Here is a 7,976-nt window from a genome sequence, read left to right as displayed (position 1 = left end):
GTACTGTTTGAGAACTTTTTGTTCTGCATGTGGCTATTTGCAGTTGCTGGTTGATGATGGATAATAGGAATAAAATAAAATTAAACAAAGCAATATTGCTTTAAAAGGCTTTTAAGTACTATGTGTCGATTATATATAATAGTTTTAAAACTCAAAAACACATCGCTCACGCCCTGCTTGGAAGCAAAATGATTATGTTTCTCTATCTTCAGATTTTTCTTTTATTTGCTAAAAGATCAGCTCGCAGCACTAAAAAAAGTTTTAAAGAAGGTAAATCTGTACACTAAAATTGCAATATATGGAGTTTGTATTGCTAGAAACAGTAATTAAGATTAGCTGATCCCTTCAGTTCACTCTCATGAACAAGCAGCCATCTCTTATCAGTAACTGATGACACTCAGAAACCAAACACTCCTGCTCTGTGTGTGCAGAGAAGATTAATGCAGACACTATGATGTACTGTGTGTGTTACACGATCTCCAAACAAACGCAGAAAGTCTGCAGAAGTGGCTTCGTGTTGTTTTTGTATATTTACCCCTCTATGATAAAAACATGCCTCACAAGTGATGACTCACCACAGTCACAGTCTTGAATGAGCAGGATCTGACCCAGAAGCAGGAAACAGTGTAATATTTGAGTCTCTTTTTTATTGAAAGCAGAGAATCATTAAAAGTTGCTTGAATGAAGATGAGGCCGTGGAAGCAGATAATCAAGAGCTGCTGGTAGGTTAGGAAATGTTGAGGAGTGAAGGTTGGAGCTGGCACAAGTCTCTGGAATAAAAAAGGCTTGGAGGCCCTCTGACAAAGAGTTGGTCTGAAGCACAGGAGGCAAGACTTACAAAAGGATCAAATAAATGAAAAGGTTTAGGCAAAAGCTAAAGTTTAAGTTTGGCCAGCATGAAAAATGAAAGATGTCTTTTTTAAATGGCATCCAATTTATGTTTATTGTCACTGACTATGCCCATTTCCTTCTGTCACAGGTATCTGTCTTTCAGCTTAGTGATGTTTTTTGTAGAACTTTAAAGCAGTTTAAAAAGCTGTGAAGAAACACTTAAATTATTTTAGAGCGTGTGGCAGGCTGCTGACTAACGTTTCAAAGCTTGTCAGCATCCCTGCTATAGTCACTCTTGCTAGTGAGCTATGTCAAGCTATGTCAAGTAAGAGTTTTCTGTCTCATTAAACTGATTAAATCTCTGTGATAATAATGTTCTGCAGCATTAATCTGTTTTATCATTTGCATCAGTGTTGCACTGTTACGTATATTTTAACATGTTCTTCATAGACTTTTATCCTTTTTTCATCATCATCTCATGACTTTTCTGGTGTGGGTGGCACTCACATGGATAATTTTTTGCAGAGTCATACGAGTCATATTTTTTATGTGCACGTGGATAGAGCCTGAAGCTGAGAAAGATGATAAGTATCACTGTGATACTGTTATCTCAGACTGGGGTTTTAGGTTTTGTCACGCTTGCTAACACAAAGGAAGCTTGACTGTGTTGAATTTCTTTTGTAGCATGGGCTACCCTTTAGGTGCACCTGACCTCCGCATTAAAAGCCACGTCTCCCAGTGCTGAAAAGTCTATTGAGGCAGAGGGTCTATCCAAGTTATAAATCACAAGAGCTGTCAGAATTTTTAACAGAAGTGCTTTGGTTTGTTAGAAAAGCCTAAAAAAGCATGTGTTTAAGATACTTTGTCCAAGAAGCGGTGAAACTCCTTTGTTACTGCAGTTAAATACAACTTATAATAAAATGGTTTAAATAAGAATAGAGCAGATGGTCTCCCAGCTTCATCTCTCATGATTTTGTCGGCTGAATCAGTAAAATATGTTTGCTGCCGGCAGAAAGCCTAATAAGTGCTGACTAAGATTTGTGTCGGCAATCCACATTTTTAATGTGTCTAACACAGCACTGCAGTTTTGACTTAGCTCTCATTACATCAGAGTTTGTCTGGAGCTGATCCGCACTAATCCACCGCTTTGATGTGATGTACATGTAGCTCCACTTGCATTATCATTACACACTGTAACCTCTTCTCTCTCTCTCTCTGTCTGTCTCTCTAATGTTAGGAAACAAACTAGAAACACTTCTAAATTTGCCAACACTCGCTGACAAGCTGTTAGGAAAGTTTGCTAGAGTGCTTAAATGTGTTTTAGTTACTCTCATAAAAGACTGAAAGTCTCAGCTTTGTTGATCAGGCACTTAGTTAATGATAAGTAAAAGACAAAATGCTTCTGTTCTTTTAAGAGCCTTACTACATTTGTACTGAGGATGCAGAGGAGACGTGATTGTAGGTAATGTTATCTGTAATGAAATTAATTTGGTCAAGTGCATCCTCTTTGCTTTAATTGTCCTTGAGATGTGTTTGGGACTTGATTGGAGTCCAGCTGAGAGGACTGTGAAATGAGCCACAGGAGGAGAGGCCCAAACATAAGACACCGGGAGGGAGGGTAAATCCAAAGAGTCAAACTTTAACTCCAGGCAGCAGTCACAGACAAGTGGTCGCTGAGTTTTAGCAAAGTCAAGGAAATAGTTGAAAAGGTTGGACATTAAATTAACTTGGAACATGATTTGACCTCTGGATCCAGCCACACTTCCAGCTCAGGTCCAACTGGCAGAAAGAAAAAAAAGAGACACAGCATTTCACACACCCTGGATAGAAATTTATGGGAAGATCCTAAAACGCTAAAGATTTATCCACTCCTCCATAGCTGAACTTGAAAGCATACGGCGCCAATATTTTAACACTGAATAAGCACTTGATGGCTTTTTATGCACGACTGAAAAAAAAAAATAGTTCCAAAGTTAAAGTTATAGTTTTAGCCACGTCACCACAACTTGTCAGCTCAATGTTATTCCACAATGTTTTATGGACAACCTTGTTAATGATTCCAGTTGTGTTCAAGAACTGTTTTATATTACCTTTTTGTTAATAGCAAACCTAAATCAGCAAAATCTAGATCAAAATAAAAATGTCACATGGACAAGAAAAACAACAGTCTCTTAGAATATCAAACAGCTGACCTCCCACTCTGGGTCAGACATCAGAAGCAGTGAGTATATTATTGTGAATGTCCAGATGCATTAAGTTTAATATAAATTTTTAATAAAAAAATATTCCCTCTGATAGTATGAATTAGTTCTGTAAGAGACTCCAGGATGTACCCAACGTTTTGTCCTATGACAGCTGGAATAGGCTGTGTTGATGCCAGTGAGAATTACAAAGAGTGTTCCTAGTAACAAGCAGGCAGACCAGACAGTACTGTAACTGGTGCACATTTTATGTGTCCTAGTTCAGTAATTATTATTAAATATTGTTGGGGCAGAGGTGTAGTCCCTGGCTGATGTGTTGTGTTTGGGTCGAGCATTATTGCCAGTTTTCACTTTGGTAATTCCACTTTGGTTTTATCTATCTAAAGGATATTGTTCTGGATATCTTGTGGTTTGATGAGATGCAAGTTTACTAATCTGAACCGTGCTGCCATCTTCTTTTAGACAGAAAAGAGTTTCCCAGTAATCTTTTCAGATGAGACATATTTGTTCAGCCTTTTTGTGCTTTGAATTTGCTGCAATTTCCAAACCTGGGAAGATTGGGAAGGTGTGAACAATCTTTATCACTGCAGAATGATGGACTTTTCAGACAGTTTTGTTGGAAAATTGCCTTACAATCATTCCCTCTAACTAAGATCTAAGTTCACTCCTGATGCCTTTCCTCCTTTGCTGTGTGTTAACACACACCTGAATGCTCCAGATCTGACAAAACCTCTGCTTTTCTATAGGTGGTCACACTTGCTGATGTTCAGTTAATCAAATGCATTAGATTATTATCATATAGCTGCTACTTACCCTGTTATTCAAACACCGCCTAGAAGTAATCAATGCATGACCTAGTTTTTCAGCGTCACTCTGAGACAGGATGTTTGATACAAAAAAACCCCCCTCCTACACATTTGTTTAATATACACATTGTAGGACAAATCCTTATCTTTTGCGGTCATCAAAGTCTTTTATGTCTTTAAGCCATCCCTGTAGTTTAACTAATTGCTGTGTGTCATCTGGATTCATTCTGATTCTGATTCTGATAGATACATAAAGCTGGGTGTCATCTGCATAGGAGTGAAAATGTATGCTATGCACTCAAATTACACTGCTTATGCATATACTGACATACATGTATTACATAATCAGAACTGGTCCTCGCATGGAACCCAGTGGAACTCCATATTCAACCTTTATCTGTGAAGAGGACTCTCCATTTAAATGAACCAATTAGAGTCTTTTAGATAGATGTGATTCAAAGCACTGCAGCGCAGTACCTTTAATGTTCTAATCCTCTAATACATTCTCTAATTTCTCTAATAAATATTATGGTCAACAGTATCAAACGCTGCACTGAGGCCTAGCAGGACAAGCACAGAGTTAATCAACTGTCACAGGCCATAAGGAGATAATTTGTAGCCTTCACTAAATCTGTACTGTGATGAGCTCTGAAATCTGATGAAGTTAGCTGCTTTACAAGTACTCTGTCAAGAATTTTTGAGATAAAAGGAAGATTGGAGATTGTTCTATAATTAGCTAAGAAGTCTGGGTCTTTTTAAGTAATGGTTCAATTAACACCAACTTGAAGGCCTATAGTGTTTAGCCCATCAATAGAGATAGAGTGATCATATTTAAGATTGACGCATTAATTATTGGTAGGCCTTCTTCTTGTGGGAATGGCATCAATTAGACACATTGAGGGTTTCTTAACAGTAGTTTTATTCAATAGCAGCTTTAGTCTGTGGTGTGATGCATACCAGAGAAGATGTCAAATTACATTTTTGGGGGGTAAAAGAGAGAAAACAAGAAAATAATCACAGCCTGAAACACTTACAAGCTTTCCTTGGCATTATGACTGACATCTTTGTGATGTAATTGACTTTACAGTTGCAAGAAAGGAGATTTTACTAAAACTGATTTCAATACAATATGATCCAACCTAGAAATTGTTCTCTTTAGCTGGATCAGTTACTCTCCCTGCTAAATCTAAAAGAAACCAATAAATGTTATTTATGAATTAAGGTGTTGTTATTTCGAATCAATCCCACATCTCTCACATATGATGTAAGATAATGAGCACAATCAAGGTTTAAAAAATGACTTTTGGTAATGCTCTGAATTAAAACGATTGAAAAGACAGTGGATGGAGGAAATGTTTATTGCAACAACACTAATGCCTTCCTTCCTTGATGCTGTCATTGGTCGCATCCATAATCACCCATTCATTCATCACTCTGTGTTTCCTGGGTAGTTTATATGCAGAGGAGAGTTAATTGGCAAAATTAAACAGCACTTTTCGACACTACTCAGGCATTTTTCTCAGAACCATTAATCAGAGAACTGATAAATGACAAAACAGTGGCTAAATAAATTAAAACCAACACGCATAATGTCTGATAAATATTCATCACTAGTGGCATGTTTTCTCAAAATACTACATAAAAAAACACCTTCTCACTTTTCCCTTGAAAACAGTTTATAATTGCAATGTGATACAGTTTACATCAGCTGTGTATTACCAATCACAGGGCATTGTGCGATACTTTAAGTTCACTATAGGCTGTAACTGTTTGTGAAATATATTCTGCCAGCGCTACAAATACAAAATCGCAAACTCGGGATACAGTGAGTAATTTCTGAAACATTTTGGTTTTCTTTAGAGGGGGTGAGTGTTGACACAGAAACAAAGCATCAGAATGCTTTTTCATTTTGTAATCCTTGCTTCTTTCCTCACCCATTTTCTGCCTGTTTAGTTAACCACTCTCTCCACTGTAAATACTCCCCTGTTTCCATTTGCCACACCCTTGACACCTCCACTCATGTCTTAGTCCCTCCCACCAGAGACACAAGCAGAGGAGGTGAGGAAGAGACACGAAGAAAGAGAGGAGTCATGTCTTATTTTGAAAATGATGACTGAGACCGCTGCATTATCAGTTGTTTTGTGATAGCTCAAATGCAGCTGGGCTTTACGATCACAGCTTTAACAGTGCTTGTGACATAACAAAATATATTTGGGGCTACTTTGAATTAAAATCACAGCATGGTGAAATGTGACACAACAATCACACACAAGTGGGGGGCACTGATATTTTTTCCCCTCATAATCTGACAGTTTTTTTTCACTAGTTTTGCATTTGGTGAGGCTCAGTGTCACTACTGGTAGCATGAGGTGATACCTGGACCCTGCAGAGGTTGTACAGGTAGACCATCTCCTCCAGGATGGCACGTCAATACGTTCCTCCTTCTGTGTCCACAGGCTACTAACACATTCATTGGGTTTAGCAGCTTAACATTAGCATGATGTCAGGCTACAGTTATTTCCACAGTAGCTTCAAACGTCCATGTGAAGGTGCTGGCGGGCAACAATTCATTGCTTCAGTTTCAGCCAGCAACAGCCTGCCCAACCTCCACCTCATTCATATAAAGCAAAGTGTAAAGCCAAATGTAAAAGACAGTCTGACAGTTTGACACACTGTTTTTTCTATATTCTCTTGATTTGAACAGACACATATTCACCCACATATATGTGTGTGTGTGTGTGTGGGTGTGTGTGTGTGTGTGTGTGTCAGACTCAGCAGCACAGTGGGTTCATTAAACATAAGTTTGAAAATTTGCCGATCTGTCTATGATTATTTGATACATTTGAGCTGCTGTTCGTTTAAAGATGGTTCTGAAAACTAAAGCTGCACAGAAACTGAAAGGATGAAATGACGAACATTTGCTGAGTTAATCCTAAATTTTAAGGATTTAAAAAAAAAAAGTCCTCTGAATGCTACACATTTATAACAAATATAGTTACTTTAAAGTCATTTATAATATCAATAAAACAATACTAACTATATTATTTGCAAGCTGCTTTTTATCCCTCTTTATTACAGGGGTTGTTACAAGGGCAGGGATAGCTCAGTAGGTAGAGTGGTCCCCCTATGGAAGGTCGGGGGTTCGAATCCACTGAATGGCTACCCTGAGCAAGGTACCCTCCCTACACACTGCTCCCCAGGCGCTGGATTGGCTGCCCATTGCTTCACATTCAGAGTGAATGGGTTAAATGCAGAGAGTAATTTTCCTATGGGGATAAATTAAAGTATACATTATTATTATTATTATTATTATTATTATTATTATTACCACCTTCAATAACGAAATTATGCGTTTATTTTGGTTTGGACAGAAAATTAGAAGTGATCAACTTTTGGAGTCAAAGAACTTTTGGAAGGATTTTATAACATTGCGGATACCACAAATATATATGCATTTTCTGCACTACAGTGGTGTTTCACATCTTACCGGGGTACTTTGTCATGGTAACTTGTTTTGTGAACCTAATCATCTCTAGATTAGAATTCAACACTTGCTGACCAGTTTTTCCGGAAAAAAAAGGTCACCATTCCTGAAAGATCTAATTGTCCGCCGTGTGCTGAACAAGCACAAGGTGGGTCGAAAGTTTTTTTTTTCCTAGTAGATTCTAATATCTGTGTGTTTCCCTGATGAGCATCAGTAAGAAATATAAATTCTTAGACACAACTTTATTCCATCCATTCATCTTTCGCTTATCCAGTTCAGTGCTGCGGCTGACTTGAGGCTATCCCAGCTACCATAGGGCGAGAGACAGGGTACATCCTGGAAGGGTCACATTCACACCTATGGTCAATTTAAAATCGTCAGTTAACCTTACCCCATGTGCCTCCTCCAACAACTTTATTACTTTATTTCTTAATTCAAAGACTTTTACAGCTATTTTGTTGTTCTATAAACAATAATATATGATCCTAAAACAGGTTAAAGCACATATTTGTAGCCTACGTGTGGCTGAGGCTGAAACAAAAAAACTAAACCTGTCTTTTAAGCATTTTTTTAATGAAAAGCAAATTATATTCCATCAGATGCCCCATGTCTTAATAACAGAGTTGTTATATATTGATATGTCTGTTAATTTAC

This window comes from Oreochromis niloticus, linkage group LG10 (genome assembly GCF_001858045.2).
Source record: "Oreochromis niloticus isolate F11D_XX linkage group LG10, O_niloticus_UMD_NMBU, whole genome shotgun sequence".
NCBI lineage: Eukaryota > Metazoa > Chordata > Actinopteri > Cichliformes > Cichlidae > Oreochromis > Oreochromis niloticus.
Note: the sequence above shows the minus strand (reverse complement) of the source record.